This window comes from Manduca sexta, chromosome 24 (assembly GCF_014839805.1).
Source record: "Manduca sexta isolate Smith_Timp_Sample1 chromosome 24, JHU_Msex_v1.0, whole genome shotgun sequence".
NCBI classification, from domain to species: Eukaryota; Metazoa; Arthropoda; class Insecta; order Lepidoptera; family Sphingidae; genus Manduca; species Manduca sexta.
The window spans coordinates 11766710-11779589 of NC_051138.1; positions in this window are offsets into that span (position 1 = coordinate 11766710).

Here is a 12880-nt window from a genome sequence, read left to right on the forward strand (position 1 = left end):
TTATTTGGTCCACAATTGAATTACTTCCCTCTCACGTTATTGAGTTTCGCGCTCCTGTAATAAACAGCGGGAGTAAGGGCAGGTGATTTACTTCACCCACAGAAACCCACGACCCTCTAGGCTATAGCTAATCTCCCGCCAAACGATGTAATATCCGACGCGAAATTATTGTATCATATAATGTGAAAGTATTTAAGACGTCATACAATAGGGGACCGGCCTATGCTTGATTTTGTACATTATTCTATATGTAATGGTTAATAATACGAAAAAAAAGCTCTCCTGCGAAAACTGCATAAAAATTGCTTAAAAAATGAGTGAGTAATTCATATTTAAAATATTGTAATTTGCAGAAGTGGGCGCGATGTGAGGATATCGCTTCTTCTCTTTCTTTCGGACGCGTCGTAATTCCCGATGACGTCACATGTGGGTATTTTGTCTCTTTTCGGTTTCTTGTTAATTACCCCTTCCACTGAAATTCAAAGACTTATAACTTGTTGATTTTTTACCGGATTTTAATAATTCCTTCTGTGTTATAATTTATATTGTGTAAATATTTGATAATAGTAAAGAACAAAAATGTGTACGGTACCTTATCGTTTAACAATCGAAAATTTGAACGATGCGAATCAATTTCTATCAGCTTTAAATTAGTTTATTAATCAGGGTCAATGTAGTCTCTTTGCTATTCAAAGACAAAAACGCGCCCTAATTTGAAAGGCATACGAGTCATATCCAGAAGTTTCTGATATAATAATAATAATAATATCAGCCCTGTATTATATACTTGCCTACTACTGAGAGGGATTACGCCTTAGTCCACCACGCTGGCCTAGTGCGGATTGGTAGACTTCACACACTTCCGAAATTCCTATAGAGAACTTCACAGATGTGCAGGTTTCCTCACGAAGTTTTCCTTCACCGTTAAAGGGAACGATAAATTCACAAAGAATACACACATGATTTTTAGAAAAGTCAGAGGTGTGTGCCCTTGGTATTTGAACCTGCGGACATTCGTCTTGGCAGTCCGTTCCATACCCAACTAGGCTATCCCCGCTTTTTAAACTTCATATCCAGAAGTTTCTGATATACGAAGATATATTCTCTACTTTAAAATAAACTGAACCTGATGTACTATATCACAGAAGACTCTTAATAACTTGCAAAATAGCTTCATCACTAGTTACACATCTATCAATGTTACTTAACTACGTTACTATAATTCTGTGAAATGTAAATAATTATCAACTTTGGGTAAATATTAGATTTTCGTAAAAAGGTACAGCACTTGTCTGTGACATGAAGCCCAAATAATTTACTGACTCTCCCCAACTAGCGCCATCTTGTTATTGCGTGTACAACTAGTCTGCTTTTATTATATTATTATCTTACTTACTCGCTGTTTCGTTCGTGCTTAGAGAATTGATCCAACTTTGCTGGCATTCGAATCGCGTAAACATATGAAATCATTATATTTTTTTCTGTTACAAGTAATCTTATTTATTTAATACCACCTTTTGAAAAATGTACGCAAATGTTTTTATGAAGATACTGTCAGTAGTGAAAGATTTTTCACGCACAGTAAAAGCTGAATCATACACTTGCCTTTTAGTATAATATAATAATTTTTAAGTATATTTAATATATAAGAAGATAAAAAGAAAATAGATATTTGTATCAGATTTAAAAAGTGCAATTTTATAATGTATTTAATAGCCAAAAGCGTTTAAGTGAGTTGACTTATTATGATAAATAATAAAAAAGCCCTTAGAAATAATGGTGATAATAATAAATGAATTTCTTCATATCTGACACGTTTGCAAGCAACAAGAAAATGTTATATTTTCCATGCGTATAAGACGAAGGTAACACCTTTAAAAGTAGCTCCAATCATGCTGTAGACATTACTCAACCACTTAACCCGTACAGGAATTTGTAGCCAAAATTAATGTTTTCTTATGTTTACGCGAATCTTAGACATCGGGGAAGGTCTTCCCCGTATCCATGAATGCTGCAATCTTCGAAACGCCGGGAAAAAACAATAATATAAAAACCATAATCAAATTCGAAAATTAGTTTTACTTCTATGTAGCCAAAATTTCTCACCAACTTCTAATAGACAAACTCTTCGCGTGACTGATATAAATCACTACATTTTTTTACATTCTACCCAGTAATAAAACAATTACTTACCTTAATTAATCCACTAACCCCCGGTAAAATAACTCAATGATATCCTGAGATTGACAAAATCATCGAGGTGGCATTACCACGTGTTCAATTCCGAATAAATTGTTTCGTAAATACGAGCCGCGGGAACAATTTAATAGAATAAAATTTACATTTTGTTACTTGTAGCTGACTGAAGTGGCGTTTTTCGCCTCGTTTCCTTTCAAAATAAATTAAAATCTAATAGTACAGATTGACGTGTTTATGTTACTTTTAGGAATTTTAATACTGTTTATTTGATTGTGTTGTTCAAACTGGATCGTATTTTAAATTACACAAGTATTAAATACATGGTTATATTAATTGTATTATTATAAAGGGACTGTGTCACCCACACGGTAGTGAGATCTAGTGGTGAGGGCTTTTCTAGTTCTCCTTATCATCACGTTGAACTTAGATCAATTACAATTTGTGTCTTATATCGCTGTAGGATCGACCTCTTTCTCTGGATCCGCGGAGAAAGTGCCTTAATTACCGCCCAGCCTTCGTGGGGTTTATTACGTCCCGCCATTGAGCCGCCCGGATTTGATGATGACCTTCGGACGACTGGCCTAACCTATACACAACACACGGCGTACCAACTAAAACTCCGCGGTGGCCCTCTTCGGCGCATTAGGGACGGCTACGGGCTTCCACTCCGCGGTGCCGCCTGGTGCGGCCCGGCTCCTATGAGGGAGGGGGAGAAGGTCTCAGAAACCCCTGCGCAACCGAAGGACGTTCCCAGCGTCAACGGCAACATGAGGTCTACCTTCCACGCTGCCGTCCATCCTGGGGGTCACCACAGTGTGCGAAATGTGCACAACGTTCACTAATGGCGAACAACCCCCTGCCGTCAGCCGACGACCTCCGATGGCCCCTGTTAGTCGCCTTTTACGACAGGCAGGGGATGCCGTGGTGGAATTCTCCAAACGCCCCCAATCCACAAGGCGGGATAGACTCGACCTCTCTTACTTCATATTATAAGAGAAATAAAGGCAATATGCGTAATAGTACACCCCTGCCCACCCCTTTTGAAAGAAGGCGTAGGTAAATATGTACGACTATAAAGTTCACATGTAGTTTATCCTGTAAGCCACACTTGTGAATCCAGTTTTTACCAATAGATAAAAAATATAAACACTGAGGTAATCTGGTCCCGAGGCAATAAATCTGCATTAACCATTAATACGTTCGGCAGCTGATCTCGTAAAATTGACTTTCGGTTAATAAACTACGTTCATATATTGGATTCTATATATTTCTTTAGTGCAACACCTAATAAGTGATAAAAAATTATATATACTATAAAAGTGTGATTAAAAATATGCCAGTAGAATTCTAAATATTTTAGGTACACAACAGAAGAGAGGTCGCGGGTTTCAAACCAACAAACTTATTACGCAAGCGGCCATTTTAATTATGATGACATCATCTTGTAACCTATCTATCATATGTCACTTATTTCCTACCGAAATTATTTCTTTAAACTTTTACAATTTTAAGCGGATTTCAAAATATATTTCTTTTTTTGATCCTTTATACCTTTTTTTTGTAAAATAATATCAATTATTGCAATTTAATTACCTTAAAGACAACAAATATTATGTAATCATGTAATATATTATGATATCGACAATAATTATAATTCTGTCCTCCCTATAGCGCTTTACCTAAAGTTATACAAAGAGTGTTGGCTTTAAGGTACACACGTCGAAACAAACTCTGTTTACCCTGGCCTCGTTAATAAATAATAAACAGAAATGGCGGCCATTTATATGCGTCGGGAAACGTCGAGAACATTCTCGATGAACGAATTTCTGTAATGAAATCGGATTGGTCGTATTTACGTAATATTTAAGTATATAATTCGATATTTACCAAAGTTTTTTTCTGGGTGTTATTAAATGTAAAATTATTTCAAGTTGATTTCTAAGAGCTGATTTTCCAATTGTCAAATAATAGTTATCCATTAAATAAATTTTGCATTTACTCAATAAAAAGTAAAATAATTTAATAATTAAATTATACAACTGATATATTACATTTTAGTGTTGTTTACCCACAAATGCCCGACTGCCTCGGTGGCGTAGTTGTATTGCATGTCCGGTACAATAGCGCTCTGAGGTCCTGGGTTCGAATCCCGGGTCGGGCAAAGTGATATTGGGTTTTTTCTGCTCAGTATCAGCCCGGAGTCTGGAATTTGTGCCCGATATGGCGATAGGCTCGCCCCCTATCACATCATGGGACGGAACATACTTGGCGAAAAGTGAGTGCCCTAGTTGCGCCTCTGCATACCCCTTCGGGGATAAATGCGTGATGTTATGTATGTATGTATGTACCCACAAATAACTTTTATCTGGTGATTACAAAACAGCCCAAATTCATATTGGTTAATCCAACAGCACATTTGTTGTATTCTGAAATCGCAAATGATTTAATTATTCCGTTTTAATCGAGCATAATATAGTCGGAATAAAACATGCAAACGCTGTTATTGAAACGAATTAAATTCAAAAACGAAATGTAAAGAAAATTTGCTTTAATTATAAAATTTTCCTTTAAGTTCTTATTGGGATCCCTACTTATTGTTTCAATTCCTGAACAAACAGTTCAAATGTAGCATTTCTTTCCTTTAGAATAATAAAACATATTTCTGACACTTCAAAATTAGGAATGTTGAGTTGTAATGATTCAGGAGAAAAGTTGGGTAGATCGATTTATTAGAAACCGACCTGAATTTCTTTAGACTTTTTATAAAATTTTCAAGTTTTAAATATCTTCCAGTCAGTCAACTGATCTGGAATGAAGATACAAAATATTTTAAAAACTTTTTTTTACAAAATGGTCTCCAAAACAATAATATCCAAATTAAAAAAAATCTCATGTTTTAGTTTGTCTGGGCAGCTGACACTACATATTAATATCTGTCACTAAGCAGCATTATGTAAGTACTTACTTAGCACTGTTGTTTTGAAAAGTTATTATAACATACATATTTACCTAGATATAATAATAACTATTACCGTATGACAAACGTTATTTTACAAAAAATATGTAGTATGTACAAATTCAATGTTCCGAAATATTTGAGGAGTAAGGAATAAAAAAATTTTTTTCAGTCAAAGTAACTGCGGTAACAATGTTGCTCGTTACTAATATCAATATTTGGTGATAATGTTTGAATTTGAAATTCTATTACATTTTTGTATTAATATAGATTATTAAGCTACTTGATTTAACTGAAATCTGAATTGATCCACTCATAAGGCTTTTGATACAGCTTAACGACAGATGCCATTAGACAAAACCGGGATTTAACGATTAATCCTCTGTTTCGGATGGGATTTGTTTAACATTTTAGAAATAAATCGAGGTCATTGAAGATCTAAATTTAAAGCAAGCTGTAACGAAGACATTGTAACACGCGAATAACTGGAAATTAGGACACTAACATCTTGCTTCAGTATGATGAGTGCGTTAAAGAACCACACATTTAAAAAAATAATTTGTTTGATATGACTCCTTTATTTGAAGCCGTGTCGCTTGCCATCAGACGAGCGAGATACATGTCACAATAAAAAATCTTCGTTACATAAAGGTTTTAAAAGAATATATCTGTATTGATACTTTTTACAGTAGGTAAATATGAAACAAGCAAGTGGCTTATCTAATATTGTGATCTCTATCATCCAAAAATATCCACCATAGAAAAATCATCTATGCACTGTTGGTGGTGGAAAGTAATAAGAATTAGAAAATGCCAAATGTTTGGCCCGGTGGCGGTCTTAGGGAGTGGTAATCAGCCACCGCCCAGAACTTTGCGATTCGAGAAACCTCGCGCTTGGAACAGGCACAATGAAAAACATTACCCTCCTTCGGTAATCGGATTAGTTTAGGCCGCTACTAGTTTGGCCTTCGCGGATTCTCAAATATTACATTTTTTATTCATGACAGCAACAATGCTTATTAATGAGATCGTTATTAAGTGTTATCAGTAATTAATAATAAAAGACAAACCTTCTAAAAATCCCTTTGAACAAACTTGGAAGTTAATGAGGTTAATTAGTAGAGAGGGTAATGACAACGGGTACACTCCCGATTCGGTAACTTAATCCCCTAATTGGGTCGGTCTGACAAATTTCAATTTTAGCTTTATGTATAACGCGTTTCATGGTCGTATGAATGTTATTTTTAAAATCAATTGTATATTATTAGCTGGCTGCAGTTGTTTTTATTTTAATGAACTATGTATACTTACAACCGATTTCAATAATTATTGCTTAGGTTTATGCGAATATTAGACATTAAAATAAAACTTATTTTCAATTTTATCGCGGTTTTTATATTTGACAGACTTTGCGGATGACGAATACCATAGCCCCTTCCCCCTGGGACCACGAATGCTGCAAAGTCTTTGAAACAAAGGGAGAAAATGAAAATATAAAAAAACGGATAAAATCCTAAAAATAGTTTAATATTAACGATTTAAATAAATTATCCCGATCTAAATCTCCGATCCGATCTAGAGAGTAAACCAATCAAAATAAGTAATTTGTAATCACCTCCGAAATTACTTAATTTTGAAAATTAAGTGGAGAAAAAAGCTTCATTTGTATCGGATATTCTTTAAATCCATTTGAACGTACTTTTAAAGCAATTTCAAAACATACATTCCGATAAACATACTTTATCGGAATACGGAACGTTCGATCAAACAATGTCAGAAACAAGCGGTAGTCAAGGATTATACAACTAGCAGGAATACTCTTAACGGTTAAAACAATTTATTCAACATAAATGTTACATATTAATTTTAATTGATCGAGAGATAACAATTAATAGACCGTAGAAACTAGAAGGTCTGTGATCCGTAATTGGAGTGGTGTGCAGAATTGATTAAACCCACTTGTCACGTCAGCGCCGTCGCTCACCTCCGGAAGGGGTTCCAAAGGGGTGGAGAGCGGGTTGCGAGAGACGCAGGCAGTCTGCGCGGGCGCCTGCGACAGCGCTTGTGTGCCACACTGCGCCGCCTCGCCATTCACTCAAGAATGCCCGCACGTGGGATGCGGTACAGCAGTCACCTAATTCCAATTTTCTTATACCAATTTTGTACCAATGTCAAAGGGCACTTACATGCCTATAATAAGGTGCAATGAAAAACATTACTTTATGAAAATTGCTACTACTTCTTAACTGCCTTCTTCAACGACAAACTATAATTCTAATTTCGTCACTTACTTACTTACTATAAAATAATTATAAGTAGGTAATTCTGAATAAGTTTGAATTAAATATAATAACATTTTTGAGAGCACGATATAATAATCTATTTAATTACACCATTTACTAACTATACTTATTGTTTTTTTTTTTAGAGTAGTTTATAATGAAACAAATTTCCTCAAACAACATTTTTTTATTTAAGGAAAAGTTTCTTTCTCTCTTTTATGTTGCCGTGACCTGCAGGGTCCTCAATAACTTTTATTAATTTATTTTACCTATATTTAAACAATTGTTGAAAGCAATAAATTAAAAATAAAGTAAAATAAAAGAATGCATTTATATACAAGCACTATTAGTAATGACAGAGTACCTATCTTTAAAACAATATCAATAATAGTTTTAAGGGCTACTGTTCACGGACGCGTAGCTTGATAGACGCGCATGAATGCAGCTGGTAGCAGCTTACACACAAAACTGTGAAATTCTGTCACCAGAGCGGCTCAGACGCGCAGCCGTCGCTGCATGCGGGATTCATGACACCCGACGTACCGCATGTCGTACGCTGGGGCGCACATCAAATGAACCCACGTGTTCATTTTTTAAAATCTTTCATCTGTACTAAGACATTAACCCATGTTGACGGTTCGTTTATTTAATACCGGTGGTAAGCGTTGCGTTAATTCTGATAAGTAGTGTTACTTATTTTATAGAATGAGTGGACATTATCATACTTTAATAAATATTATCTTGCAGGTACGAACAATCTACAGTTTATATTTATCTATATGTGGATGCGCCTAATGTAATCATCGTCTTCAGCGACTTCGAATGTGGTAATAAGCCGAAATAACGACTTCATCTTTCAAAGGCATTATCACAAATGATTGAAACGTACGTGTGTAACCCGCCTCGTGGACAAACTTCAATACGCGGGACTACACAAGCATCACGGCGTATTTTAAAGCGACCATGAAACTATGCCTTCGTGGATAGTAGTCCTTAATCAAACATTATTTATGTAAGAGCCACCAAGAATATTGTTCAAAAAGCGTTGGCTGTTTATTACAACATGAAACACGAAAAATATTTGAAGTGTTTGAAAAAAATGAAGCAATCTATATTATCATTAACATTTATAAAAGTAATTTTGCGCATCGGTTTGCTTTACGGTTATTATTACGACTTCACGAGTAATAAATGCGTTTCCTGTTTATTCAAGATATTTTCGATAGTTTCCTCTTTCATTATTTTACTTGTTGGCGTTATCGCCATTACAAGGGCACCAAGAGTTTTTATAGCGGTACTAGTATCTACTGTAATCGAGTATGTTGTCGCCATCTTAATCTGTGTAATCACGGGTCAAAAATATATCTTAAACTATTACAACGAAGTACAATCGGCAAATAATGGATCAGAGAAATTTCGTTTAAAGACTACAGTTGCAATGGGTATGTTCGTCGTTTTAATTCTTGAATTTGTATACTGTGTCTATGTTTGGGTTATATCACGTAAAGTGTATGTATATTTTATTCTGATATTACTCAACGATTATTCTCATATAACCCGAATCATAACGTTTGAGTTGATGTGGCGTCGCTTAAAGATATTTAAAAAATCTTTGAAGAAGGAGTTGTATCAATCAGCCTTTATGAATGTGGAACAAGGTAGAACAAGGTTTCAAATAATAAATAAATATATTACGACGTATAACAAACTTTCTGCAATCATGAAATCTACATTGATCCCGATGAAAGCTCCGGTAAGTTTCATTATGCTTAGTATTTATAGTAAAATACTTAATACAACTTACTTCAAAAACCAAACATTACAATCCAAATTATATTTGGGCTCGGTGCATACTACGTGCCCTTCTAATTCGAATAAGTAGTTTTTGTGAAGATCGCGAACATACATAAAACATACATATACACTTGTATACATGTGAGTCTAGTCGATAGCCTAGTTGGGTGTGGAACGTGTTCAAATCCCAAAGGCACACACCTATGACTTTTCTAAAATCATGTGTGTATTCTTTGTGATTTTATCGTTCGCTTTAATGGTGAAGGAAAACATCGTGAGGAAACCTGCACATCTGAGAGGTTCTCTATAGAAATTTCGAAGGTGTGTGAAGTCTGCCAATCCGCACTAGGCCAGCGTGGTGGACTAAGGCCTAATCCCTCTCAGTAGTAGAGGAGGCCCGTGCTCAGCAGTGGGCAAGTATATATATAATACAGGGCTAATATTATTTACATGTGAGTCGAATCCAAAATCTCCGTTATTTTAAATGTAAAATCCAGAATATAATTGCCCAACTATTCCACTTAAGTACCGATTTCCAGATGGTTCTATATCAAAGACACCATCACAAATCACTCGATCTTTAATATATTACTTTAATATATTATATAATAATAATAAAGTAATTTATTGCCTTTCAATTAACAAATAATACAACTAATTAAGCAAACATAATATTAGTGAAAGACAAAGGGAAATGATTCTCAGCGTGTGCTGACTGAAACCGGAGTTTAAATCAGCGCTGGTTTTCAGACACCCCTATCTATATATACTTAATATATTTGATTTCAGATGCTGTTAAATTTTATTTCAAATTTCGGAAGATTGCTGACATTTACCCACCAAATGTGTGCAAAATATTGGAATATGCCCACGTTCGTAAGTTCTATCAAGTTTTATTGTTACTGATGCCATCGAATCATTATCACAACCAAATTAGAATATGGGTCTCGAAATTACCAAACCCTCCAATCTCAAAACTTGCAACGTTTGATGAATTTATTACAATTGTTAGATCTCTGCCGTTAAACAAAGCCTCCGGTGAGGATAAAGTGTCTAATCAGATGATTGAAGAAGCATGTAAATCAGCTGGAGAGTCGTTACTATCTATTTATCTTTAACCAACGTATTGCTGAAGGTATATTTCCGCGTATATGCTTTCCAGTTTCATTCGAATAATACCCAAAAATGGCGACAAGGCACCCGATGGTCCCAAGTCATATAGATATTACACTGTTACCATCTTTAGGTAAACTTCTAGAACGCCTCATTATCCCTCGTCTGCTTCTAGACGGACCAGTATTTCACAAAAATCAATTCGGATTTACTATAGGTAGGTCGACTACTGACGCGGCGATATCGGTTAAAAGAACAGTAAGTACAACGGAACATAAATATGTACTCGGTATCTTCCTAGACATCTCCGGTGCCTTTGACAATGCTTGGTGGCCTATGATACTTCTTAAGTTAAAAATATGAGGCTGCTATAGGAATATAATATATTTTCTAATTTACTCATACTTCTCGTACGGAACATCCAAACTGAAACTCGGCCACCATGCCGTGTCGAAGTCGCTGATTATGGGAAGTCCACAAGGTTCATTTGAAGGTCCTTATTTATGGAATTTGGGCATCAATGATTTTCTTTCGATTTCCTTACCTGTAGGATGCACTTTAACCGGATATGCGGATACGGCCTCTTACTAATAGGGTCTAATAGTAGATCGGGGCTTGAAAGTTTGGCGTGACGTGTTTACAATTATTATCGTGAAAGAAATCGCCTTATATTCGCACCTCACATAACTTTCCAACTGCTCTTAAAAGGAATATTAAAATCACTGCCGCGAATTAAATTTAATAATATTGTTGTAGAAAGGAAGAAATCGGTTTGTTATTTTCGTTTTATTTTAGAAGGTTTTTTTTCTGTCTGGAGCATATAAAAACGTCGGAGAAAAATCAAAACGCAATTTTTACGCCTTGACAAGGATATCGACTTCTACGTGGGGACTGTCATTCATTACGCTCAAAATCATCTATGGAGCGGCTTACGTAGCTTGCATTACATACGGATCGCCTTTATGGACCGATAGGGCAACTATCGGTGCTATGCGCAGTAAACTGATCCAGAGTCAACGATTGGCGTTGATATTCTTGTGCAAGACGTATAGAACTGCTAGTACAGAAGCTTTGCCTGTCCTGGCGGGTGTACTCCCTGTCGATGAGAGGATATGGATAAAAAGTTTCTTACGTCTCGTGAGCTCGTAAGAATCAATAGACTATTTAAGCTGGAAACTGATGTACGCAATGAGTTATTAAATGAGTTGCAATGTAGGTGGGACTTGTCTTCGAAAGGGCGTCATTTATATAAAGTTTCCGTGCGTGCGCGACCGCTTAACTAAAACTTCGCTAGAAACATACCACTGTGTATCCATCGATATATATGTATTTACTACGTACTAGATTGGGCGTTCTAAACATTCATTGTGTTCAATTGAATTGAACTGTAATCCATTCAAACTGATTTTAGCATGGTATCAATATTGATGCTTTTGGTTGTGTGCGGAGTGGCGCTCATAATACGAAAACGAGAGTCTAAGTGCAAACCTGAATGTGAATAAAAAATATTAGTCAAATAAGTAAAAATGTTTTAGTACAAGTAAATAAATAGATTATAACAGTGACGTTATGGTGGCTATTTTTGTTCAGATTTTGAACAAATAGTTTATATGGACGTTTCGACGTTCGTGTCTATAAAATATACGTCAATGTGTGCATCGCAATTCCTTACTGGCCCTGGTAATTTTTTGTTTTTTTTTTACTGTTCTTATTTAGGCTGGTTGTTTCTCATGCGTGCCCATGCTCTACACCTGGTTACGAAGTTGAAGTCTGCTTGTCGTGTACTTAGAGTGTGTAGTCTCTGGCATAAAAGCGCATCATCATGTTTAACAGTACGCAAATAACATCCGGAGTTGTATACTACATGGATCTTTTAGAGACTTTACGGAATTTCCGTGTTTTACGGCGTTTTGCCATGCCTATTGTAATAAAATCTAACAGTTCTTGTGATAGTCCCCTTTCTTTCAATTTTATCAGTGGTGCTTTATAACTAGCGTATCTAGTTGTAAACGTCCCTATCCTTCAGGTAAACACGCCTCCTTAGATCATTATTTTGTCTCCCGCTTTGCTATGGAGGGAAATGGACAATTAATATTTTCAACTCCTGTTTGATTAATTTCGTTGCGGGATAATGACGAATTAGTTTTCCCTGAGACTCGCCGAGCTACACTGCTCGGTGTCATAAAATGCGTGCCACTGCTGATCCTGGCTTACAGGAGTTGTAATGGTGGGCGTGAGGGTGGGAAAATCTCTGATGCCATTAAACTACATTATAATTAATCAAAATTGAAACGTGAAAGTCGTCATAGTCACGAGGACATTGATTATATAGCATCATAAGTTATTTACGATCGATTTCAGTATACGATTTTAATGGCAACCTTCAGAAAGATATAGAAACATAGAGTTTGTTTTTGTCCAGCACGGAAAATTAGGAACTTTATTTTATTTTATTTGTACACTAAACAGATTACTGACAATAATTATGTAAATTACATTACAGTGGATCTAACGGCTAATCAGAATCCAATTAGAA